Source organism: Mustela erminea, chromosome 12 (assembly GCF_009829155.1).
Source record: "Mustela erminea isolate mMusErm1 chromosome 12, mMusErm1.Pri, whole genome shotgun sequence".
NCBI classification, from domain to species: domain Eukaryota; kingdom Metazoa; phylum Chordata; class Mammalia; order Carnivora; family Mustelidae; genus Mustela; species Mustela erminea.
The window spans coordinates 71317651-71344827 of record NC_045625.1 but is presented as its reverse complement, the minus strand read 5'-3'; the positions used below and the strand labels follow the sequence as shown (position 1 = coordinate 71344827).

General features: G+C 38.4%; 1 long non-coding RNA gene across 2 annotated transcripts in view; it reads left to right on the top strand.

The window, feature by feature from the left end:
• LOC116570513 overlaps nucleotides 1–10201 on the top strand; it is a 94017-nt gene extending 83816 nt beyond the window's left edge. Inside the window, exon 3 of one of the 2 annotated variants that reach the window (XR_004277462.1) lies at nucleotides 10071–10201. This is a non-coding gene — a long non-coding RNA (uncharacterized LOC116570513). Of the gene's footprint in view, nucleotides 1–8124; nucleotides 8191–10070 lie in introns of those variants that run through there. The other variant, XR_004277463.1, reaches the window with a different exon arrangement.
• The last annotated feature ends 16976 nt before the right edge of the window (nucleotides 10202–27177 follow it).

Genomic DNA, 27177 nt, shown 5'->3' with positions numbered 1-27177 from the left:
CAGTTGAACATCATTTTACAACCTCAGAGCAATAGTTAGAACCAGCTAAGACTTCATAAACTCCCAAAACAACCAAAAAAATGCAGGTGAGAGCATGCTTATAGACACGTTGATCCTAAATACATTTTAAAATAATTTTTCTCTTTGTTTCCCTCTCTCTTTAATTTTTGGCACTGGTCCAAACTCCTTTTTAAAATACTTGATCTGTTAAGTCCTTAAATAATGCTAAAACTTGTCTCGCTTCAATCTGTTACAGTTTCCTTTTTCATGACATTATAAGAATCTCCATTTTCGAGAGTCCAGAATGTTGCAGCTGAAGAAGCACTTTCATATTTGAAGAAAGCATAATCAAAATTCTTTCCCCATATGCTACCTTTTCAACAGGGCTATTTTTTCATCCTTAGAAATTTGTAGTATCAAAATCCCTCAAAAAGTTAAAAAGTTGAAAATTAAACCCAGAATGATCTTAAAACTATATTTCAGAGGAGTTACCTTTTGTCCAAATTTTACTCTAGGGTCCCTGGATCCTCCCACACCCAATTCTGTGCCATAGACCTGGATCAAGCCTAAAAGAATCACTGTTCAAAAAAGATATGTTTCTATTTTCATGCTATTCAACATGTGGTCTGAGATGCATATTGGAGAACAGGTTTTTTTTTTTTTTTCCTTATGATATTTAAAATTCTCTTGATACCATCTGGAAACAGGTTTCCTTTAACAGTGTCAGTCTATCCCCACTTTTCTCTAGTTCTTGCTTCCCGTCTAGCTGTCTTCCAATATTTCTTGGTTGTGGTTGCAGAGACATTTTTTCACTGCACACCTTTGTTTGATGAGCTCTTCCTCAGGTTCCTGAGGTGGGGCTGGAGGAGAAGGTGGATTTCATCTCCTCAGCAGTCTCCCTACTTGGCCCTGACCCCTTCCAGCTCCCACCTCCTACCTCCCACAGGTTCTTTTGTGGTATGTCCTGTCACTATATCAACTTTCGCCTTGATAAGTTGAATCTTTCATGCTTCTTGGGGGGCAACAGCTCACACAGCTAACCATGATAACTTTTACATAATTGTGTATCTATAATTCCTTAAATGAGGGAAAGAGTGAATGACTTTTTAACCCATTATGGGTTTCTTTCTCTGGGCTCTTTTCCTCTAACTTTTCCTGTTTCCTAAAAGGGAATACCATGTCAAGATTCGTAAGTCCTTTCTCTTGCATTTTTTTTTTTTCATTATGTACTTTTTCCTGGTAAAGTATCTTGATTGGTAGTCAGGACAAATTCTTTAGTATAAAAGAGGTGTAAAAGAGGTGCTGATGTAGAGACAAATACACACAGCCCCAAGTATGCAGCCTGAGTGCAGACTGATTCAACATTGAAGTGCTCTATGTCTATAAAATTAGCTCATTAGAAGGCTTTTATCTTGAGGCTATAATACCTCTAATTAGCATAACTTTGAAGTCTTCCTTCTATGAAGCTGCCCAAGTAAGTGATTCTCAGTCTTTGCATGTCATCTTTCAGCCATGGCTTTGTTAAAGCAAGCTGACTTAAGCTTAGTCATAATTACAAAACTTCTGGTGGGTATAGCAAGAAACTTTGATATTTCTACTTTACTGTCAGAAGCAACTGAGGGAAGATGAGCTCATTTATGAGGGATTGAATGTCAATGGCCATTACAAGCTGCTACCACTAGTGTTCTCTGAATATCCCAATTCACTTGGCACTGGGAGTGATGGAATTAATTTTAAGGGAGTCCACTTTTTGAGAGAAACCTGTGGCTAGTACATGGGCTTGACTGTCTCTGAATTCAGGACATAGATATTCCTACATGTAAACATTCAATCAGGAACCTTGGAGCAAGTTTGGGGCAAGTTTGTCCTGGGACTTCTGCCTCTGCTTCTGTCTACATGATCTTAACCCTGAGCACTCAGAGAATGTTCTTTATAGTGACAGCTGCTCATTGGAGGTGGAGAGTTGCAAAAATTTAAAGTAGCTGCAAAGACTAAAGCCAGGAATAGTTTCCTTGCTTATCTCCTGTCATTCTTATGGCCAAAACAGCTAACCTCGATGAGAAACACCAGACTCCCCCATCTTGGTATCCATCCATTGCTAGAGAATAGAACACATTTTCGTATAGAAATATAATAAATGAGGTATGTATGGTTAGAATGATGCAGTTATTGCTTGTCTTCGCTTGAAATCAGATCCTTTGTGGATGAGACTGGACTCAAGCCTTCAGAGTGACAAGACTATACCAACTTAAAATAAAAAATTGTTGGTATAATTCACTTATACAAACCTAAATCAGGATCTGGTCAAAACATGAATGTAAGTTCCCAGCTAACTCTCATTACTGGCAGTACTGGAATTACCCAACCATGCAGTTCTGTGCCAAACTAAAACTTAATATTTAGAACTGGAAACGATTGCCTGAACATTACTTACCAAGATTAGAGTAAGTATTGAACTCATTTCAGCATTTAGTGCAAGAGCTAGATAATGCAAGAGAAAATTACTGAAACTTTAGAAGGAAGCAATTAAAATAGGGTTGCAAGGAGGAGGGAAAGTTCCCTCAGTGTGGGGGAGTTAGATTTGAAATTCTTGTGCTGTAATTTCAGCCTCAGTGAGCCTCCTTGACAATTTTGTAGACAGACACAAATTCCTTTCAAACTTGTATCTTTTATTGTCTTGTTATTAATAGAGAGAAAACACATTTTTAAAAGCTATCCTCTAGAATTTATGGAAATAGACAGTATTATATTTATTCTTTTCCTGTTTCCTACTGTGGTCTCTATTTACCTTAAGCAGTACTTTGGAGAGGGGGAAAAAAAAAGAAGTTGGCTAAGATTTTCTAAAATCAGTTTTATACTAGAAAAGTGAAAGAGACAACCTCAGGAAAAGTCCATCCATTAAAAAGAGAATAGATCCATTCATTAATTCTCTATTTCTTGAATGTCAGCCTTGGATCTGGGATGCAAAGTTAGCTATTCCAGAGATGTGTGAAAGGAGGGTTCTCAGTCCTCTTCGTATGAGTGCATGTAGCAGAAGATCTCACCTGGGCTGCGGATCGAGAGCCTTCTCTGAGGGAGCTGGGATCTCAGGGAAGGATAGCAGTTAACTGCGGGACCAGGGATAGTGTAGTGTGGGAAGGGGTTCCATTGTAGACACATTGTGTGAGACACACAATGTAGTGTGAGGGATGCCGACCCCAGAAGACAGACAGGGAAATGTGAGTGCACAGAGCAGGGGAGACTAGTAGGAAGCAGTAGTGGAAAGGGAGGCATTATGGATTTAATCTTTATTCTAAGATAGATAGGAAGGGGATACATGGTGGTGGTTGATCATCATAGCATTTGCATTTTTAGTGTTATCTCTGGCTGGAATATGGAAAAGAGAGAGAAATAAATACCAAAGAGGATATAGTGATTCTAGAGAGAGATAAAATGGAAAAATTCAGGATATATGTAGTAAATAAACTCAGTATCATTAGGGGATGGGTTTCCTATGAAAGGCAAAGTGAGTCATAGGTTTTAGGATTTTAAATCTGAATGGATGGGGGGGGTGCCCCTGCTATAGAAAATAACATAATAGTTGTTTTTGGAAGAGAAATCACCATGATTTTTTGGGCCTATGTAATTTTAGGTGCTCTTAATATGTAGCAGGAGACATGACAGGTTTTAAAATGTAACAAATGCAATTCAGATGTATAGAGAACATTTGGCTTCTTTATTTTCTATAACCGATTCTTTCTTGCTTCCTCATAAACTCCCCTCTCCCGGTAGCAGAGGTGCTGGAGTACTTTAACTTGACAATTAATATCTTTCAGCTCTCTTCTGTTTTTAATGGTATCTTTTATTTTCCTCAGTCTCTTTGGGGTAAATTTGGCCTTTTCAGATTTCTGCTTCCCTTCCCGGACCTCCTGAGATGGTGTCTGGGTAAAGAGTTCAAAGGAGTTTTTTTTGTGAGGTGGTGGTAGTGGGAAAGGACCTTTGGACTCACGCTGATCCCTGCTTCTCACTGGGATTTTGCCTCAGGGTGGCCAGCCAAGTCCAGGGCCTGGACCAATGTTCCATGAAGTGTAACTTATCCCATTAGACATTGGGAACATGACGCAGGCATCCAGTTCAAAAATAAATTTAACTGTCAAACATTCCCTGACTCTGTCAGGATGAACTGCTTTGATTTCCCCTTTAGCATGGCACCCTTCACATCCTCCTACTTTCAAATGTCAGATTATATTCTGCCTTCCTCCCCATCCTTCCACCACCAGTCAGAAAATTTGTCAGGGGAGGGATTTTGGTCAGTTTCTTTTTTGCATCTGAGCAGAGTGCCTGGCATACAAATAAATATACCAAGAATAACTCTTGGATTGAACCAAATCGGATCTCTTACTTCCCAGAGTTTGTTGGTACCAGAATTATTTTCATTTGCTATTTAGTGTTTCAAGAATACAAAACCAAGTTTATTTTCATATGCCGAGTGTTACAGTGAAGGGATAAGGTGGTCTTAATGCAAGAAGCCTTCTAGTGATGTTGGAAACTTTTTCCTCAATCTCCTTTGTCTCACCCTGAAATAGTAGTTCGCCCCTCGTTTACAAGTGGAAAATAGCAATCCTTATTTGCTGTCCTATTCAGAAGAGGTGAGGCTTAAGAATAGCAATGTCTCAAAGCTCTCCTGAGATCTGCATTGAAGGCTTAGGATGTAGAAAAGAATTGGGTAGAAATGAGTCATCAGAGATACAAAAAAGAAAAAACTTCCACTGCTTTTTTTTTTATACCTGTGTACAGACAGTCCCATACTGTCAATTGTAAAAGGAAGAGAAAAACTACAAAAAAGTAAAATTAACTAAAAACCCCCAAACTCTCCTACCTTAATTGTTGTTACTTCAAGTTCTTACCTTCTAACAAGCTCTGAAAATAAATGAAGTACTAAGTCTCAGTTCTGGGAAAAAAAATTATGGATTATCTATGTTCTAGCATCTAAAATTTAGACCAATATGGTTCAGGGCCCATGCTTTTTCTGTTCATGTAAGTGTTCCTAAAACATGAATGTACTTGGTGCAACAGGAGCTCAATATAGTTGATCCTCGAACATTGTGGGGTTGGGACCCCAACATACACATAACTTTTGACTCCCTAAAACTTGATTACTGATACCCTACTGTTGACTGGAAGACATACCAATATATAAAATAGTTGATTAACACATATTTTGCATGTTATGTGTATTATATATTCATAAAGTGAGCTTGAGAAAATTTTATTAAGAAAATCATAAGGAAAATACATTCACAATACTTTCCTATGAAAAATCTATGTGTAAGTGGCCCTCACAGTTCAAACCAGTGTTGTTCAAAGGTTAACTGTATGTATTTGTTGAATAACTGAATGAAATTTCTTTCTTTGTTCATAAGAAAACTGTAGTTAAGAAAAGCAAAGTGACTTGCCTAGGGTCACACCACTTGTAGGTGGTAGATCAGGGGAGGAACTCCCATCTCCTGACATCCCATTTGCCATACTTTATGCTACACAGTAATATTTCCTGCAGCTTAAACCACAGAAGTACTTGCCCTTGAGTGCTGTAATAGGTTTCTAGAATTTATTTAAACCATAAAAAAAGCAGGACAAATGGTTGTTTTGGTTCACTTAATGGATCAGATATCCAGGAATGCCAAAACATACTTATTTACTCACAAGTAGCAAAACACCGTATAATTCTTTTTGTGGTTGTCCAGTCAATGTAAATTTTTTTCTGTTCCAGTAAAGTATACATTGATTAGAAATTATTGTTTAAAAAGGCCACCAAACACAGGGTCTGAATTAGGCAAGATTTATGAACCCCCAAGCACCTGTTATGGTGCTGTGAAAATGTATGTCCTCCCTTTATTTATTTTTTTTAAAGATTTGTTCCATGCAGAAACGGAACCTCTTTCCTATGGTTATATTGGTAAAATACAGCTGGCAGATGAACTAAGAAGAGAGAAAAGCCTGATAATTTTGGTTGTTTGGGAATATAAGTATCAGACATTGCATTTTATGTGTGGTAAGCAAAAAGAAAATACATTTTTAAATATTAGTGAATAAATATAACTTCCCACTATCCCTATGTTATATCCTCCTTATTCCGTTTGGACTATATTATGGATTGGGATTAAAAGCCATAAATTAAATGGTAGAATAATTAAGCATTAGCGTTTCTTATGTTTGAGTTTATATACATATAATATTCAGAGTAACTCTTTTTTAAATTTAGTATTGCATCATTGCATATTTGCAAACTGCTTCGGCCGCACTTTTTTTAAAGGTGCTCTTCCCTGGGGCTCCCTGGAGGTAAAATCTCTACAGATTCTATTAAACATATAGAGCCAATAATTGTTGCTCGTGATAGGGGAGAAAATTTCCTCCAGAAACTAAAATAATAATGTTCCAGACTTTTATTCAAACAATCCTAGGGAAATATCTTCAATCCTGTGGCCTTGTTAGGTAACATCACCTGCATTATTACTATCTATATTGTTTCTCTGCAGTGAACATTAGAATGAAACTTTAAAACCAGGCAGATGTGTCCTTTCCTGATCTTCCTGTGCCAACTATCATTTTGTAAATAAGTGTATTTTTTTTTAAGTGGGGGTGCTGAAGGAGTTGAGAGAGAGGAAGAGACTCTTGACTATGTTTCCTTCTTAAACAAATCACCTCATAATTTAAAAATCCTAGATAATAGCAAAAGAAGCACAGGCTCAGTGTAGCCATTTACCATTTATGTTTCTATAAATAGCTCTCTGCTTCAACACAGGTGCCAATATTTTTCTATCTCCTGCCACATTTCTGATATCACCCAGCCATGAGCACTGTTGCCTTCCAGGCATGCCACATGGAGAGAGAGAGTTGAAATTAGACGCAACAAACTGCATGTTCTCTTATTCATAGGCTCAATAAAAGTGCTTCCTTGGGGAAATATTATATTTCCATCTCTAAGTCTGGGAGTTTGGGCACCCAAAGTGATTGTCAGCAACCCAGCCAGAGCAAATTTAACCTCACTCTGAACTCTGGTGGGGCTCCAGTGGGACTGTCATGAAAATGTCGACTTTTTTGGCCTTGAATCTCCAAGTAGGGTCTGGAGAGCCAAAGAAAACAGTTAGAGTCTGAGTTAATGAGTGAGGAAAGAAAGGGGCCAGAAACCTCATCTAAAGGACCCTGCAGCTCAGCACGTACAATGTGAGCCCAAGAGTTCCAAGTAAGGCCTCTCCCTAGTGTTCCACACCTTTTAGTGCTTCTATTTTTCCTTCTGGAAAATGAGCATTGTCAAAATTCTTGTAGTCCTCAGACTAAGAGTATGGGTATCACCCAGGAAGCTCATTAAAAAAGCAGAATCCCAGGCCCCACCCTAGAATTACTGGGTCAGAATCTGCATTTTAACAGGACCCTCAGATCATTTCTATGCACTTTAATGGTGGTTATGCTCTGCTATAAAAGGCCCAGGTCCAAAATGCCCAATAGTGAATCCACAGTGGCAGGTCCTCTTTAAAACACGAAGAGTGTGACTGTAAAATGACAACCTGCCTCAGACTAGGAGCACTTCAGAGCCTTGACTGGTGTAAACTGAATCAGCAAGTACTCATTGAGCTCCTATCAAGGCAAGGGCATCCACTGAAGGCTGACTATCCAAAAAGTCCTCCAGGGGTTTGAAATCTGGCTGTGAAGATGAGATAGGCAGAGAAAAAAAAGTAAGTATATAGGCACACAGAAATATAATCCAGGGGCATTATTAAAACTGAGTTTGCAAATCTATTTTGGGAAAGACCAGAATACAGAGATTGTTCTGGAAGTCCTACTTGCATAGGCATTCCTGAGTTCTTTAGAGCTTTATGCAAAGAGAGATTTGGGACTTTTGCCAATCCCCAGTCTCCTAAAATACAGAGTTCAGACACTGTCAGAAGGGCACACTTGGCATCCATACTCTAGGAGAAGAGCCTGATGGAGATCAGAAGTTCATCTCAGCTATGAAACTCAGGGGTCAGGAGATTTAGAAGACCAACCCTGACTACAAAAACAGATGCGTGGCATCAACATGAGACAGACACTTCTTTCTCTCTTAATGCTGCTCTGAGACCTTCTCAACAGTCACTGTTTTTCCAGGGCTCAGCAAGAACCAGAGGGTGATACCAAAACAAAACAAAATAACTAACAATAACAACAACAACAAAACCTTGAGTTTTCCATCTGTCTAGAGCTCTTCAGGAAAGCAGAAAGCACCAGGGCACTCCAGAAGTCCCAGGCAAGAGGGGTGCTGGGCATGGCTGGGTCTGACTGATGATATAGCTGCTAAAAGCCCCGGAGAGCCATTTTGGGATGAGGCTGTGGGAAATGATGCAGAAAGCGCTTATGTAAAATCCCTGCTGATAGAGGTTGCTACCACCCAAAACAGATAACACACAGCTGGACTCTGTGGCAAGCACTTTATTATATAAGCTCTAAGAGAGGTCTTAGCATCTGCATTTAACATTTGAGGAAGCTAAGTCTCCAAGAGGTCAAATGATCTATGCCCAGTTGAACCAAAGTCAAATTTGAATCCAGGTCTCCCTGGCTCCAAAGTCCATGCTTCTTTTTTGCACTGCAGAACCTCCCTGGATAGGTGGGTTTTGCCAACCAGAATCAAGGCAGGGCTTTGCAGGAGTCAGTAGTTGCTCAAACCTTACAATGGGAACACAGGTAAGAATGCTGGCTGGTAGAATTTTCCTGTTCCAAGTTCTGCAGCCTATCCTATTCATAGCCTACAGAGAGCATTATACTTTCCACAAACATCCATTCCTCCCTGCCCTGCCAGACATTACAGCTCTTGGGAGAGAAGGAGCATTAACCTAGCCAGGGAAGTTTGATGGGCTGCAGTAAGGTCAGCTTCATGGGTAGGCAATCACTGCAGCCACACTATGCCCCTTGCCCATAAGAGCCCTGCACCTGGGGTTTAATGCTCTGCCATCACTGTCTTAAAATTCTTAATAATTTTATCTTTGAATTTATGTGGTGTAAGTGAAATCTAATGGGACAGCAGAGCATGTGCTCAGGGCTTGGAGCATTGGCAAAAATCCAGCGTCTCCTCAAGCTTCCTCGTGCCTCCCTACAGTGGGTTGTTTTCTTCCTGCTCCCTGCGCTCAGACTGCCCAGGCCTTGCCCAGCCTCCCTTCTCCATAGTGCTCTCCACCTAGGGAGTCAGGTATTCATCTTGTCCTATTTGGAGATGGCAGGCCCTTGGGGGTTGCCCATATGCTATGGGTTGGGGCAGTGGGGCCTGTGGGAGGTAGATACTGACTTTTCTACCTCTGGCTGGGGCCCTACATTTTCCTTTTGCACTGGGCCCTACAAAATATGTAGCCAGTCTTGAGTCTTGAATTCTATGGCTGGAATTCAAAATGATTAGAAATTGAGCACATTTGGGCAGGGTGTCTCTCCTTGCCTTCCCAGAGGCCCAGGGGAAGCAGTCTCAGCCATCTTCTGCTCTTCTTCCTCCTCCCATGTGGCTCCCAACACTAGAACTACTGCCCTGTTACAGCCTAGGGTCAACTTGACCCCAGGCATTGGGAGCAAACTTTCTCTTCCTCTTTTTTCTCTCTCTAGTTCTAGTTTCTCAGGATCTGGCAGGTGAACTTTGGATCAGCCTTTTGGTGTAGTGGTGTGATGTGAGACTAGGGTTTATGCCTTAGAAGTAAAATATGTAGCAGTTAGAGAACTGCTTTGTTTCAAGAGTACTTGGGCCTATTTAATTAAAAGAAGCCTTAAGTAAAAAGAGACTTCCATATGGTCCAACTTAATGGTGTTTGGGGTCAGATCCCCCAAATAATGAATTATTTCTTTGCTTTAGCTTTCTTTGTATATATATTTTCCTTAGGGTACTTGTTGACAGGACAAAGCCCTGACCCAAGGCAGTATATTTATACTGTTGATCTCTGGCCAAACATCAAATTAAGGCCATTCTGGTATTACCTAATGTCACCTCAATCCCAGTGATAAGATGGGTGAAGATAGAAATTTGTGATCTTCCAATAAGGTTTCTTTAGTGACAAAGCAATACATTTTTTTCTTTCAAGGACACTTCAGAGACCAAGAATATTGTCTAGGAACTGAAGCAGCTTTATCAACCTTGGCTTATAATCCAATCACAAATATCAACATGGTAGAATGAATGGTCAAGGAAGAATTAGGAGGTCATGCAAACAGCATTCAGGTGAGGTCACAGTGTCAGTAATGACTAAGTCACGTTTTTCATACAGGTGACAAATTATAATACCATAGCTCTTGAGACCTTGAAGCAGTTCAGAGATTATACATTTCCAACACCTCAATTTTCAAATTAAGAAACTGAGAGTCTAAGAAGTGGAAAGACATATATTGTCACTCAGGAAACCATTGTAATAATTGGTATTTGAAAAATGCATGTCTAGCCCTGAGGGCCTATTCTTCCCATTATTACATATCCATAGATGTTTATTAGCCATGGTCGATAATTATGTCTAACAAAGGTAAAATTGTGTCTAATGTGAGATGACCATTTCTTATAAAGCTTTCTAAATTAGGACTAATCTCTGAACACAGTATAGATGGAGAGGAGTATGTATGTATGTGTGTGTGTACTCACACAGATTTGTGCCCTGCTTTGTTACATGAGCATTCTTTATTAGTAGGTAGAGTTAGGTGATAGGCCTCATGGAAAGTTTAGGGATTCTGGAAGGACTCCATATTGCCTTTTCAAACTTTTCACCACATGTTAGAAAATGTTTAATAGCCTAAAATTAGAAATTCAATTCCCTGAACTAAAGAAAAGAGAGCTCTGGCCTGGTAAAGTGTAATCAATTCAAGCTTGAGACCCACAAACCAGAGGGTGCAAAAGGACTTTTCGAGTCTTTGCGTGACATTGGGCTCTGTTACATCAATCTCTGGAGAGTAGCAGCCTATTCTGTGAGAAAATATCCCTGCATCACTCCCTTCCTCCCTCCCTCCATTCTTCTCTTCAATTATTCATTTATTAATTTATCAAATATGTTTTAAGTCCCTCTAACTCTCCCTGTATGACAAACACTGTCTTTTGTCTCTGAGTAACAAACCCAGATGATTTATTCTGTTTAAGTTTTCCTACCGAGAGCATTTCTGTGAGATTTAGAAGCCAGGAGAGAAAGAGAAGGCATCACTATGGCAGTAGCAATGGGAAAGTAGGCTCTGGCAGATGACACAGGGACAGTGGGTTTCACGAACATTCTCCTGATGATCATCCGTTTTTGTGTCACAAGCAACTGAGATCTTTGGTGGCAGCTAACTTGCATTTCTGGTACTTCTAGACTTCCTTAAAGCCATCAGAGATCTCTCTGACCTTAACTCACCAGCCATCCTACTCATTGGGCAACCTTCTAATTCCCTGTATTAAATTCATTGCTGCTCAGAATGCCTACAGTGTTTTCTGTTTTCCTGAAAAATTCTGAGAGAAATAGCCAAGCACCAGGCAAGAAACAAAAGAGACAAACCTGTCAACCTGCTCTATTCTCAGAAGCCTTCCCTTATATTGATTAGAGCATCTTGCCTGTCTTATATGTACATCGGTCATTTTCTTGCCCTAGGTAGTCACACATAATAAATCTTGTTCACTCATTATGGCTCAGCTCAGGTTAGCCTTCCTGAGAGCAAATAGGGAGGAGAAGAAAAAGGTAAGGAAATGGGCACACGATTGGTGGGGAGGAAAGACTCTTAGGAATAGAAAGAAAAAATTTGTTCCTGTGTAGTTTTTCTGATTTTTAGAACATAGAGATTGGATTCTATCCTCAGAGCGCTTGGATGAACCTACTGATTTTAGTCAGAACAGAACAAGGGAGCAGGATAGAAGGTCTTAGGTATCTCAATATGAGGTCTTTCAGGAAGTCTCCTCATGTGATAGGCTTGCAAAGCCCCTCACTTTTACTTCTAATAGTTACTCAGGAGATGACTACACCCTCTTTCACCTTTCACCTTCCAAAATCGCCTCTCTTTTTAGTAGTTGGCTAATAAGAAAAGATGCTATGAAGTCAAAAAAGAGGTCTTTGCTTTCCATGTGCATTGGCATGCAGCTGAGTCTTGAGCTTGACTCCTCTGTCCTTCACAAACCACTAGAAAACTCTGTGGCATGAATTGCATGGGTCATCTTTCATTTGGACAAATTTTGGCAGTACACTGAATGAGAGGAGGAGTAGAATTAAGTGGACAATATTTTATAAACATTTAAAAATCCCTTGAAGTATAGAGTTAGTCTTTTTAAATATTTACTCTTCCAGAGAAAAATAACTTTTCTCTAACAGTTCCTCAATTTTTATCAGGTTTTATAGCTTTTTGAGTATTATTGTTGTTGTTAGCTATAGATAAGGAGTTTCTAAAGAATCTGATACCCAAGAAATAACTCCAGCATGTGTACATATGGTAGCCATTTTAAATGCCTTAGTTGAGTTTGGAACCTGAGGGAACTGAAGAACAATGGATCTAGCTGTAGAAGTAAATAGTATCATGATTTAAAAGAGTCTCAGTCTAATCAGGCAATAAATGTTGTAAAGAGTGTGTAGCTTTATGTCTCTCCTGTTCCTCAAACTTCTAATGTAAATGAAGAGAACATAGAAACCACAGTTGGGGGAAATGACTTGCAGGAAAATCCATGAAGGATGGAGAGTCTTATCTTTGATAGTGTCTGGAATGTTAAATCTTTTCTACTAACTGGGTCTGACTTTCATGCATGTTTCTAAGGAGGCTGCTTCATTACTGTCCAGAAAGAAAAAAATGATTTCACTTTTTTGTTTATCTAGGCTAGTTAATCTTTCTTTCCCTATTACTTATTTAATGCTGACTCTGGGCACAGTTTTTCTCTGTGCAGTGTGAGGAAACTCTCAATAGATTTATAATTAAGTGAGAAAGTGAAGACATCATACCTGAAATATAAAATAATGATATAAATATTTTTGTCATTAAGTACATTGATTGATTTAAAAATATTTCCTGAGCTTTTACTCTGTACAAGGCAGGCATTTCTTTTTGTTACCCTCCAATTTTTCTCCTGATTCACTCTTCTCTGCTGCTTCTGGATGCATACAGATTATATCCATGCAAGTTTCTTTCCTTCTGGCTTCCTGTTAGAGCCAATTGGGCAACACTGACATGAGATCAGGATGGGAAAAGAATGAAGGTGCAGTAGGTATCCTCTTGGCTTCCTTCTTGCTGGGTCATCCTAGTTGGGCTGCTTTACTCATGAAGCTACCCTCTTTATGTTCTAGTAAATGGCCCATACCCTGACCCTTTAAGGTAATAATGGCTCCCTGCTGTTGCCAGTCCTAGAGTACTACACTATCTTCTGTTAAGGAGAACATAAACCCTGCCCACAACTTTGTGAATAGTCCCTTAAATTAAATATAAATGACCAATTTTAATGTTCTGTCTTTCCTTTCTGGACCTGAGCTCATACAAAGGCAAATCAGACAGATATCTGGCCTTCAAGGAAAAGACAAACCATATTTTGACATAAATATGACAGGATAGAATTTGTTAAGTATGACAAGGTAGAGATTGTTAATATAACAGCCAGAACAATAAACTTAAAATTAGGTTATATAGATTGTCACCCTTGCACTTCTAATTATTTGTGAGCACTTGAACAAAACATGTTACTTTTTGGGTGTCAGTTTCCTTAGGTGTGTAACAAGAAGGAGAAACTAGATGTGTTCAAAAATTCTGTCCAATGTCAAGGTTCTGTGCTCTCTTTGAGTGCTGTAAGGGAGTAGCCATTAAATGCTACAGGGAGTGGCAGCTACAGTGCCATGGGAACCTGGAGGGGATATTTATAAACTGGCACTAGGACCACGGAGAACTATGAGATTTCTGCAGAAGAAGAGTGATATGATGAAGGAAAGCTTCAAAGAGTAGCCAGTAGACAGATGAGATTAGAAAATCATTAAATTGGTGAGTAAGTGTTGATAAATCATCCTAGGTTAAAGCAAAGTCTATGGAATTTTTGCCATTCCATATAGACAGAATCTGACTTACCCATGGGGGTTATATGTATATGATACCTGGTGTCCCCTGAGTCATCTCTGCAGAGATCTCTGTGTCCACTTTAAGATATCTAACATCAGCACTCTTCCTGCAGAGCATGTACTTCTGTTGCTTCTAGATTTCCCATATAATCCCCTCCATCCCAACTCACATGTTACTGGATTTCCCCAAGCCGCCTTGACAGTGTAAAGATTTCTTTGCTGATAATGACTCAGATTCTTCCAGAAGTGAATTTGAGACTCTCAGAGAGCTTCACTGTGTTTGGCAGGAAGAGAGGAAGAGAGTGTGCTAGAGGTGGACTCCTAGAGACCGCACTTGTGTGACTACCAATTAAATTGCCATTTAAGAAAACATATAGAGCAACTACCACTTCTTGGTTAAAAGATGTGGAATTTTTATATTGTTATATGTCAGGGCCCCTTTAAATTCTTGATTTTCAAGAATTTAAATTTAGTAAATCAAAGAGAAGGCTAATAATAGCATCTTAATCTACTGTTGTAAACACTGTAGTATGGCATTGACACTGTATCTGCCTGGGTTATGATGGGAAACCAGAGAACCCACGTAACTCTACTGGGTGGTGGATAGGCTAGGAAGGAATCAGAGAAAGCTTTCTACAAGAGACAATGCCTAAGCTCAATCACAAATGTCTCAGAGTTACTTTCACAAAGGAAAAGAAAGATGTCTGCTTCAATGAGAATAGGATGACTGTAGCCTTCAAAGTATAAAATAACAAGAGCTGGGTCTGAATTGTATGTGTGCAGGTATATCAGGTGAACAAAGAGTGGCTTGGTGAATTAGGAGTATAAAACAAAAGTGGAGAAGTATCCTATTAAGGGTTAATTCAGCCTTCATGGTGTGCCATAGAAACCTAACCATCCAAAATGATTTATTTGCTGTGAAATGCATCTTAATATATACCGAGTCAATCTATGCAAGAGAGTGTCAGTGTAGCAGGTGGGTAAATTGAGGTTCCCTGTGCTGCATTATTTCCCACACATTGTCTGGCAAGGGGCCCAGACAAATAACAATATAAAAACTCTACATCTTTAAACCAATATATGATGAAATAATGTAATCCATCCATGGATGATTTGGGAATCATACTGTCTTGCCAAAGATGGGGAGATTGATTCCTCAGTCCAAAAAAAAAAAAAAGTCCACATGTAGAGGAGGCTTCGTAACATGTATTGCAATTTTCTCTGGGTTGTAGAATTGTTGCTGTTTTTTTCTCCCCTCTTGTTTTTAATGAGTGCCTGAGAAATCCTCTGCCTCCTAGGGCTTTGTAGGAAGGGGGAAAAAAAAACAGACTTAATGCTATTCTGAGTCTTTAGACACATTTACACATCCTCCATCTGCTTGGGAGGGAAAAAAAATTCAGATTCCAATAACAAAAATTGTACAGGTCTTCCTTGAGGCAACAGAAAATGCATGTGATAAGGGAATAGCCATGAAATGCAAAGGCGTATTTAGGTCTTAGTGCGTATTGACTGGAGCTGCAAAGAAGATGTGAAGGGTGTGTGAAAAACCCCAAATAAAAGAGCTCGAGTAACATACAATATGGATAAGAAAATGTGCTTTAAAGGAAATGCAACTGTCACAAACGAATGTGGTGGGTGGAAAAGAAGGGAGGCCAAGGGAAGAGACGTGTATGACAAGAATGAAGATAAGTAAGTCTCTTACACGCTTGGCTCATGGAAACAATACTCTGCAATTATTGGTGCGTATTACATCATCCAAAATATAATCTAAAATGCAAGAATCCTGAATTAGCTCTTCCTTCTACCCTGCCAACAATGAGACAGATTTCAGTCTTACATCAACTAAAACCCATAATCAGGGTGAAAGGTGATGAGGACAGCTGCCATACGCACTCCTGAGAGGAGGCTGGAGACCGCAAAACCTTGCAGTTCCCTGTCAGGCTGCTACAGCGCATGTTGTACCAACAGTCACATTCAGGGTAGACATTTGGTGGGAAGTATAGGAAATGTGTGTTACCACTCATGAAGACCTTCTGGGAGGACGTATTGGATGTGTTTTGGGTTGGTTTACAGCCAATCTGGTGGACTCGTGCAGCACATTGTGAAATGTCACTTTTCTATTTAAACTCTGAAAGTGCATTAGTTTCACATGTTTACCAGTTGTCATTTTTCACTCTATTCTGCAGCGCAAGCCCATCTGATTCATAGCATATACCTGTGTGCTGGCTATATATAGCAGTCCTTAAAATGGTACCCGCCCAAGTGTTTAGGATCTTAAAGACATTTTTAAAGTCCCTCCTCTCCCTACCCTCTCTTCATACACAGCATTTACGCCATAGGCCTAGAAGATGTAAGGAATGACCACTCATGTGTTCCATCCTTTTGGGGATGTGGGTTTTTATGATACTTTAGCAGTTGAGATTCATGTCATACCAGAGAAATTTCCAACCCTTGGCTTGGAGAAACACGGCAGGGCCAGTACAGAAGGAATATTTTGGCCAACAACCAGCCTCCACAAACAAAGGCCATGCCTCACCTCCTTACATCATAGGTAGCTCTCTGCAACTCCCTTGCTCAGGACTCCCACTTGCTTTCTGCCATGCATCCTGCCAACACCACCAGCACAACTCAGCCACTATCTAACCTTCAGCCCCGACATGCTGAGTGTTCTTGTTTCTTACACAGCTTATAAGGGACAAATTTAGGGGCATATGTTCTAGTTTACTTGGAGTCTAAGAACTCTAGTAACTGGATACTGTCTATACAGACAGGTTACTATTACATTTCTCTCTGCTATTTGGCTGGGACTAAGGAATTTTCCTGACATTAAATTGTTGTTGTTGTTTTGTTTTGTTTTTTAGTAGCACTCAATCACAAAACATTTTTAATAGCACTCAATCACAAAACATTTATAGTATTCTTGATAGGTACCAGCACTGTTATAATTATAAACTATTCCTGAGGAGCCAAGAGTATGTTAGGGAAGATGGATACAGGTGGTTATAATTCAGAGAAGATTGTTACCAGGTCAACCGTAAGAGACAAAGCCTTAATAGAGACAGCATGGAAAAGGGAGCCATGATTTCTGGCTGGGGTATCACAGAAAGCTCTTGGGGACACCTATTTTGAGATAGACCATGGGGGATAGATGGAATTTCAGGAGGAAAAACTGATAAGAATGTGTATCCAGGTGGAACATGTAGGCACCAGAATAGGCAAGAGCATGAAGACAGGATATATTTAGTTTACAACAATTGGGATAAATTTGCTGGAAACAGAGGATACGAAGAGAAGAAATGGAGTAAGAAGGATAAGTTGGGAACATTTGTCTTGAAACATACTGAGTCAGAGAGTAACACTATCAAGACATGGAAGGTTAACTATTGGTGATTAAGACGTATGGTGGTTCTCAACTGAAGGTGATTTTGTCCCCCAGGGACATTGCTCAACATCTGGATACACTATTGGTTGTCACAACTACATGATAAAAGGGAGAAGAATCTAGGGGATAGAATCCATGATGCTGCTACAACAAAAAAAGCCTCCTACAACAAAGAATTATCTGTCCCCGTAGGTCAGTGGTGCTGAGGTTGAGGAAATGTGAAATGGAATAAAAGGGAAGTTGATGGCTTAAAGGGGAAACAAGAGTTAATGCACTATTGAAAGAGTCCAGGTGAGAGAAAGAAGGATCTCAACAAGTTAGTGGCAGTAAAAATAGAAAAAGGGAGAAGGCTGAACCGAATATTTAGAGGTAGAATCAGGAAAAATTTGCCAATAAATTGCCTCTGGTGAGGGAGAAGAAAAGAATAAAAAGATAATTCAAAACTTTAAACTGTTTTTTTGGGGGATGGGGAACATGTTTAGGAGCTTCACAGAAGTAAAGCAATCAGCAAGAACTACCTGGCAGGAAAAAGCAATATATCCTTCTGTTTTTTAACATAAATTTGGAATCATAAAAATCTGGGTTTAAATCCCCACTTTTCCACTTACTAGTTGTATGCTTTGCACAAGTTTTCTTAGTTCTCTTGGGTATTTTCACATTAGTAAAATAATAATAATACATTTCCCTCACAGATCACCATGAAAATAGAATCAGATCATGTCTATAGAAAACATTGCCAAGTACATAGTTTTGCTATATAGAAGTAGCTATTTTTCTGCCACTGCTGATGTTGTTATTTGACCAACATTAATGCCCCCCAAAGTAGAAGCCACCAGGCAACCAGATTCAGTGATTTGGAAGACATTTTGGCAGATAATTTGGGCTACATGAAAGTTCTACCCTGTTCTTAGACTGGAGGAACTACAAGAAAGTGATCTTTAGTGTTGTGTCTATGGCCTCAAGTATAACTTTTGGCAGTGACAACTCTAACTGAAGAAATGAAGACCAGAGTTGTTGGAGAGACTTGAGACTCTGCTCACATGACCTAATGATGGGAGAAGACTGACCAAATGAATGTGTTGAGTACCTACTCTATATAAACATTGGAAGAAACAAAGGACCCGGCTGCATTATTTGTATGATGAATATAAAGGAATAACAAATTAATCAAATATCTTGTTATAGTCAATGAGAGGCAAAGATAGCACTTAAAATTACTTAAAGTAACTGGACTTGACTTCACTTTTTGAAAATCTAATGGACTCTAATGCAAGTTTTTCTTCAGTATAGAAATGTTGCTGTGTTAAAATATATTGCTATATTAAAATTATTTGTTATTTGTAATATGTAATATATACTACATTTTTGTCTTTCTGGTTGACTATTTTTATTTCTCAAGAGAAATATCTTCTCATTTGCTATTCTATCACACATACATATGTTTTTATGTGTTTAAGAGGAAGAGTACATCTTGCCAAAGGAAACTACTAGACCCACCCTTGAGAGTTTTATAGGTGCCCCATCACATTGACCTGTGAGTAGTGGAAATATTTTCAACAGATATAATGATTAGGGTGACATGTGGACTTCTAAACATGTTTGGATTAGCTGGCTCTTTTTCAAACTCTGCATTTGTTGCCTTCATATTGACGTCTTCCTTCTGCCACCATTCTCCAGGATTTCATGCATTTATTGGCTGTATTATAGACTGCCTTTATAGTGATAGTTTTTTAGGTACTTCACAGAAAATGGCTATTTAGTAAAAGAAAATAGAGGAGTTAACAAGAAAGGAGAAGACCTAAAGTAAAGAAATGGGGAAGGGCTGGGAGAAGGAAGTGCTATGTAGATGAAAAGGGAAACATAAGTAGAAGGGAAAACAGAGCTAGGTGCTTGAGTGTAAGGTCCTGTTATTTCCAAAATGGACCAGATGGGTTCTGAAGATGTTGAGGATACTCCACAGATCTTCAGTTCTTCTAAGAACTTCTAAGTTCTTCTAAAGAGCTTCTTTAATTTGATCATCTCTTAGTTATTGTGGGGTGTGTGTGTGTGTGTAACTGTTTAATTCTTTAAGGTTTAATTGGGTACCTTTGTGTTAGCAAGCAGTTGGAAAATTATGGCTCAAAGTAATAACTGAATTAGTAGGAGTTTTTTCATCTTTTTACATTTATATTAAAATTTATAAACAAAATAAATACATTTTTCCCTGGTTAAAAATCCTTAGCCATGGGACTAACATTTGCCAAGGAAGACTTACTGAGAATGTGGAAAATGTTCAGCCAGCCCATTTCTTCCTAAAAATCTTCTGCAGAAGGTGACAAATTCTCTTTGCTACAAAACATCATTTTCTTTGCAATGCCTATGAAGCCATTCAATAGTATGTTCAATATTGGCATATAATAGGATTTTCAATAAGTATTTTTGAACAAATAAATGAATTGGTTTAAAATTAAACTTGTAAAATTGTTAAGGTGGGCATCTCCCAATATTTTAAACACCCCATGAAAAAAATTCTTTGTTGTACACTCACATATCTGAGAGTGTACATATGCATATATATGCACATTTATGCATAAGTATTCCTATAATTATATGCATGCACACACATATTCTGGACTTCTTTTGAAAGGTTTATGTGTGATGATACACTGTATATAAAGTGTGTCTTTATGTTGCTACCCATTCAAGGCATGTATACCAACTGTACATATGTTGTACCATATGGCATACCTTCAATGCCCATCTCTCAGCTTTATCCTGAGAGTCACTAAAGAAATGCCTCCTGAGATAAGACAGTCTTAAAATAGGTCAGAGACCTCAGGAGTCTTTTTTTTTCAATGATAAATCACATCATAAGGAAAAGCTGCAAGTGGGAAATACTCTTCCTAAATAAGCCAGTTTTCATAAGCAAAATTCAAGCTATTGAGACTTCTCTTTCTTGACATACTGCTTTCATAAATACCTTTCTTATAGCTTCTTACTTCAGTGGGTATGACCTAAGGATTGATAAATTTGTATCTCCCAGAATTACTGAAGATGTAAATTTGAAGGGCCCACAGAGCCTGCATAATGTTAAGCAAATACATTGAACAGATACCGTATTTTGTCTTCAATACAAGTACATTTAGAGGAAAATGTATTTATAGATATATTAATATTATTCTAGTTCAGACTCCAAGAAAACAAAGTTAAAAAAATGCTATGTAACCACTTAATAATTCATTTATTTAATCATTTGACATTATATATTTCTCAGTGACAATCTACTATGGTTTTTTGTTTCCTTCCATTTCTCAACCACCTTGGTATGTAGATATTCTTATTTTGATTTTATAGATCAGTAGACCAAGAGATAATGAGGGACATTTAGTAATTTACCTAAGCTCACTCAGCTAGTAAAAGGCAGAGGTGATATTTAACAAATATTTTAAAATTTATAAATAAATGAAATAATAAAGTTGCTTGGGAAACATCTTCTGGTTTATCTGATTCTTAGGCCTAATGTCTGCCTTGTACTGATAATTAATACTATAACCATCCTTTCAGATGCTAATTAGCAGAGAAGGGACTGCTAATTTGAAAAGCCCATTACAAATTTTAAGAGTCTGGCTTTTGATAGGCATTTAGCACATGTGACCTCATTAAGTATTAAAAACTGCCATACAAGAAAGAGACTCGATATCCCCAGGTTATATATGAGAAAAGTGTAGCTCACTGAAGTTTACATTTTTGTCTAGGCTCGCATAGCTGGTCAATGAATTATATTTTTTAAAAAATGTCAAACTAATGGCTGTCTCATTCAAATCAGTTTTGTAGTATATCATTCATAAACATAAACAACTAAGGAGCATCAAACACTTAAGGAAACTGTCTGAAACAGAAGAGATCAAAACAAATAAATAAAACAAAGGAACTAAGAAGAAACACAGGCAAAGAAAAAAAATTTGATTAAAAATGTCTAATATGATATGTCATCTGTAAACATCAGGGATGTTTTTCACTGGAATCCTTGTTTGTACGATAGGTGTTATCCAAGGCTACACTCCTCTAGGGAGGTCCTAGGAAGGATCTAGGAAGCATACCTCCATTCAGAACCATATAATGTTACTGCCTGCTTTGTGCAAATCGGCTCCATAAGCTCCCAGATCAAAGAACTTTACATCCTCTAATAGTATTTCTTTGTATATTTGCATCCATTACTTCATCACATGTTGTAACTTCCATGCTGGTTGAAAGATAAAGTCCTAAAACGCTTTTTAAAAATAGAACTAAGTCATATGCTGAACATTCACTCTGTGCCAGGCATTGAGCCGGGTGGTAGGGAAAAGGAGAAGCAAAATCCCTATCTCTGTTCTGGAGAAACACCCTTGAAAATGTTTGGGGCTTATTTTATTTGTTTTGTTACTATCAATTTTATTATAAAACTTCATGTTTCATAAAATATAAATATTGAAATTAAAAAATAGAAGCAAGAGGCTCAACTGGGAAAGAGGAAGAGGAAAGATATGATGAATTATGGTGGTCCTGACTGGAAGGAATTTTGGAAAGGAAAATAATTTTGGACATAATTCACCAAAATTATTCCAAATATATTCCCATAAATGATACACATTTCTATGTTGATAGGATCCATTGAGTCTCTAATACATTGATGAAAACAAAAAACAACAAAATGTTTTATCATATAATTTCTGAATATTGAAGAAAAAGAGAAAAATTCTAAGTTTGCCAGCAAGAATGAAAGAAGTCACACCAATAAGACCAGGAATCAAAATAAAGTTGTATCTCTCAATGATAATTGGAAATTTCAAGAAAACGATAGGGTTAAAAATGCTGAGAGGAAAATTATTTCTAATATAGAATTCTAAACCCAGTAAAGATAGCAAAGATGTGTGTGAGTATAAGAAAAACATTTGAGGAACCAATGAAATCAGAAAATTTACCAGCTATGCCCTTTTTCTAGGCAAGCTATGGAAAGGATGATATAAAGAAAGAAAAGAGGATTCGGGAAAGGAAGAATTCAGCCTAAGAGAGAGGGATGGGGAAATGTCAGGACAATGACTCTCCAATAGGTGTGGAAAGAATCGAGTACAGGTCGAAGCAAGAGGGCCAAAACATCTAGAAAGAATATCTTAGGGAAAAAGAAAGGAACTTATAGATCACCTGATGTAAGAGCAAGGTCAGCAAACTATGGCTAGAGCTAAATCCTGCCCCCTGCTTGTTTTTGAAAATAAAGATCCTTTCCCATACTCAGGCTTACTCATTTATATTATTGCAATGTCAGAGTCAATTAGTTCCAATATGGACCATATAGTCCACAAAGTCAAAACTGTTTACTGTCTGGCCTTTTACAGAAAAAAATATTCTCCGGTTTTGTATTAGATTTTTGAAAGATGATTCACACTCTTGGGATGTACTAATGCTAGATATTTGAAAAAACAAAACCAAACCAAACAAAACCCAGGACAATTATTAACACTAGAAAATAAAATGCTAAACAAGAAAGTTACTAGCTCTGGGTGTTATTGAAAATTGTGGCGTATTTGTCATGAAAAGTTGGTATCAAGAGGTGGTAGTGAGGTAGTAAAAAAGGTATAGATGTGTCTTGGGGGTGGATATGTAAGGACACTGAAGACACTGAAGTCCTTATGTCCCACAGTAGGAGATTGAACAATAATACCTAAAGCTGCAAAAACAAAAAAAAAAACAAAAACACAAACAAAAACAAACCCCAAAACCCAGTAAGGATACTGTGTAGCAATATGCAGGTAGATTTCAGGAGCAAATACTGAGAGTGGTTGCTTCTAGAAAACAAGAAGCAAGGGTGAATAGGTAAGGTGACTGCTGTTTTGCAGTCTTATTTATGTAAATCATGCACCTATACAACTTTGCTAAAAATACAAATTAAATTAGAAGTCTGGCAAATGGCATTAGAGAATCTTGAAAATGCACCAAACCTGAATAGTGGTGAATTATTTGGATCTTGGTATGAGGCACTGTGCTTTTGCAAACATCTGTTATTTGAAGGGCTTCTCTCATAGAAAGAAAACAAAGGACAGAAAGCATTGCTGAGGGCTTTAGGTGTGGATGAAATGACACAGTTAAGCTGAAGAATCCCCATGTTGACAGCATTCAATCCAAGGCAACTTCCGCTGTACACATGTTCTAACATATGGTAAATTTTCAATCTCTCATCTCTCTATTAGTTTTCATCCTCAGAGTCACTGAGGGGCCATTTTGCAGAAGGAGAATCTACTAAAATGGATCAGGGACTTGGTGGCAAGGAATCAATCCATTTTTTTTTAACATGGAAAAAGCATATGATTCAGTATTCTGTAAACAGAACAAACATAGTTCCCATACCCTTTGAATATATGAGACAATTATTTAAGTAACTTGTCACTTTTTATATTTTGAGAATATTGCATTGTATTTTTATCTGTATCTTTCTATATTTTTGGTTTATGCAGCCAATATTCTTGATCAGAGGACAAGATCATTCATTTTAGTTTATTTGCTCTTAAAAAATAAAAGTGGCTACATTATAGCATAAATACATTAGTCTCATCACAAGTGAAAATGAGGCACTGTCATATGCCAGGTTTGTGAATTTTCACAAAGAGCCCGGTTATGAGGAAATTAGCTGTAAGTAGCTGTGAATCATTCTGTGTGAAGAATTTTTATTAGGAAATGTGTGTGTAAACCTGCGTGTATGTATATGCACATAAGTATACACATGTGCGAACAACGTACAGACACACATAAATAGTGTGTGTGAGACTCTAGGAATGAGATGTGAATAAATGGCTTCTTTTACTATAAGATGAGGCCATCCTTAGTATTTCTATAAGAAAAAATTTAAATTTAAGCAATAAATCAGTGGGCAGAAAAAACATTACAAGTGAGACTGGCTTTCCTTTTTTAAACCCCACATGAAGCTCGTCTAGGGCTGTGAGCTTCCAGTATAAAAAAGGAATCTATACTGGAGTCCCCAGAGGGCATTCGAGAGGTCAGAACAATAACTGGCTTTTCATGTGTGTTGTGCCTGGACTTTGTTACTCTGGTAAAATGTCTTTGTAGCCCAACAAACTCTGGCAGTTTATCTTAAAATCTGTGGAGTGGACTGCAATGCTATTGACTAGAGTGAATGCTCATCTTGCTTTTATCTTGTTTCACACTTTCCAAGAGCTCGTCCAAGCATTGATTTCCAAGGATGATTTGCTACAGGTTAGCTTTTTTTCTTTTTTCTCCTTTGAAGGAGTGACCCAAAAGAGAGCCCATGTATAATATCCTGCACCCACATCCCCAGTTTGGAGAGGGAGAGCCATCCATAAACTGTGGCACTGGTTGTCTGCTTTGAGAAACTGCATGTGTCTCCTGCATGTGCATATGGATGGCAAATTCTGAGGCATTCTCTGCCTTTTCGACTCACAGTTGATGGCAGGGAAGAGTTTGTGTGTGTGTGTCTAGCAAAAACTCCTCTGCGTGGTTTGCTGTCATTGTTTCAGTGCTAAAGTGAAGTAAATGTGTCACCTAGTCACTGCTTGTGTAAGGGAGTCATGAACTTAAAGAGCCTGGCAGTGAACAGTCAGGCAGGATTGCGATTTTGCCTTGTCATCGGGAGACTAGTTCAAAAGTGGGAGGAATGTATTTGCCAATACAATGTGCACCTTCAAATACCCATTGTTGACCTAAACTTCGTAGGCCTATGCTCAGTGGAGGGCATAAAAAAGACATTTACAGAGCTCATTGGAAACTGGCTTTAGGCAGCTTTTGCCACAGCAAAAGCAGCATATTAATCACATCGGTGATCACAGTGCCTTCTGCACAGGGACAGTGGATGTGTTTGACTGAACTCCAGGGTAAATAGCAGAAAATATTAAGCTTTCTGGGGACTTAGCTTCAAGGCTGTTCCCTCCTCCAATGTAGGAGTTTCTGAATCCTACCTGAATTTCTGTTTACCTGTAGTACATAATTGAAATTGCAGTTCAATAACTTGTTGATTCAATCAAGTGACAGACTTGATATTCTAATCAACTAATTATGTATTGGGTATTCATAGTGTCTGAGAATGGGTGAGTATGTAGTAGCTCAAAAGAGATCTCCATTCTAACGTTTTAAGTCCTTTGTACCTTGTAGCAATCAGGACATCAAAGCAGTTGTTGAAATAGTGGTGTGTCCACACAAGGCAGGTGTTCTATTTTAACGAGATATGTATCTCTTAGATTTGGAAATTTAGGAGAGCAGCAAAAGGACACATGGAGAATTAAGCCCTCCTTATGAATGACCTACATACACTTTACTAATAGGAAACTTAGATGTAAATATTTGCCATCAATTCCGATTACACGCAATGTGGTTCATGTTAATTATGCATCCTCCATGTGAGGGAGTCGGAGAAGACTAATGAAGCCAGGGTGATAAGAGAATGTGTGGTCCTGGGGCCCATCCCAGTATGGTCTGAACCCACCTCTTGAAACACCCCAGCTCTTCATGGCTCTGCATTTGACCACCTTACCCACTTCTGCATCACCCTGTGGACAATGTTGCACAGTGCCATTGGTAAAGTTCCTAAGGAGCTTACTCCCTCTGTCAGCAACTGCTCAGAGCAAAGCACTTTCTGCCTCATTTGTACTGCATTTCTGCTGTAGTCACTAGTTTTATTCCTGAGAAGCCATATAAAATAGAGCAAAGGAAAAGTGGTTTATGAATACCTTCACATGCCTTGTATTTTTGCTGCTGTGGGAATAAAATCATTTTGTGTGTGTGTGTGTGTGTGTGTGTGTGTGTGGTATTGGCAGACTCTGGGCTGTTACACATGCTTGTCAGGTCATTGGTGAATGAGTGAAAGAATGAATGTTTCTTAGTAGATGATTCGCTTTTTCTTTTACTATTCAGATACCTCCTTTGGCCTCTAAGGTTGAAACAAAAGGCCTCATCCTGGGGCTGCCTGTTTCTTTTAGGCCTCTAATCTTCATATAGCCCATGATCACTTCTTTTCATTTATGTAAACATTGTGCTGGATAATTTGAAGGGTATGAGGAAATAGTCTAAACCATGACCTCGTCAGCATTCAGGATATTTTAAATGTGTCAGAAAAGCAAACCTTATGTAATGAAGCAATGAAAACAAAGCCAGAGGCATCATACCTCACAATTTCAACTATATTACAAAGCTATAGCAATTAAAACAGGATTGTGGTAGCATAAAAACAGGCACATACATCAGTGGAACCAAAATGAGAGCCCAGATGTAAACCTGTGCACACATGGTCAACTAAGAGTGTCAAGATCATAGAATAGGGAAAGGAGAGTCTCTTTAATAAGTGGTGTTGGGAAAACTGAACATTTGCTGAGAGTAGATCATGAGTGTTCTCACAACCAAATAAGGAGAGAAAAAATAATTATGTAAGGTGTGAAGGATATATGAATTAACTTGAATGTGGGCATCTTTTCATAATGTACACTTTATATACATGCCAATTTTATTTGTCAGTTACTCCTCAGTAAATCTGAACAAAAGTACTGAGGAACAGGGCCCTGGCAGACACTGGAATAGAAGCAAAGTATAATCAGTGAGATTGGGTACTTCAGAGGAAGTCACATGACATCTAAGTAGAGTACTGATGTATAGGCAGGATTCAAATAAGCAGGGAGGAGATAAAAAAGCTTGTCAAAGTGAGAAACAGCATAGGAATGCCTGCCAAAGGAATAGTATTGCTCACTAACTCTTGCAAAGACTTCTCTGACCTCCTCCCATTCCAAGTACCTTGCCTTCCAA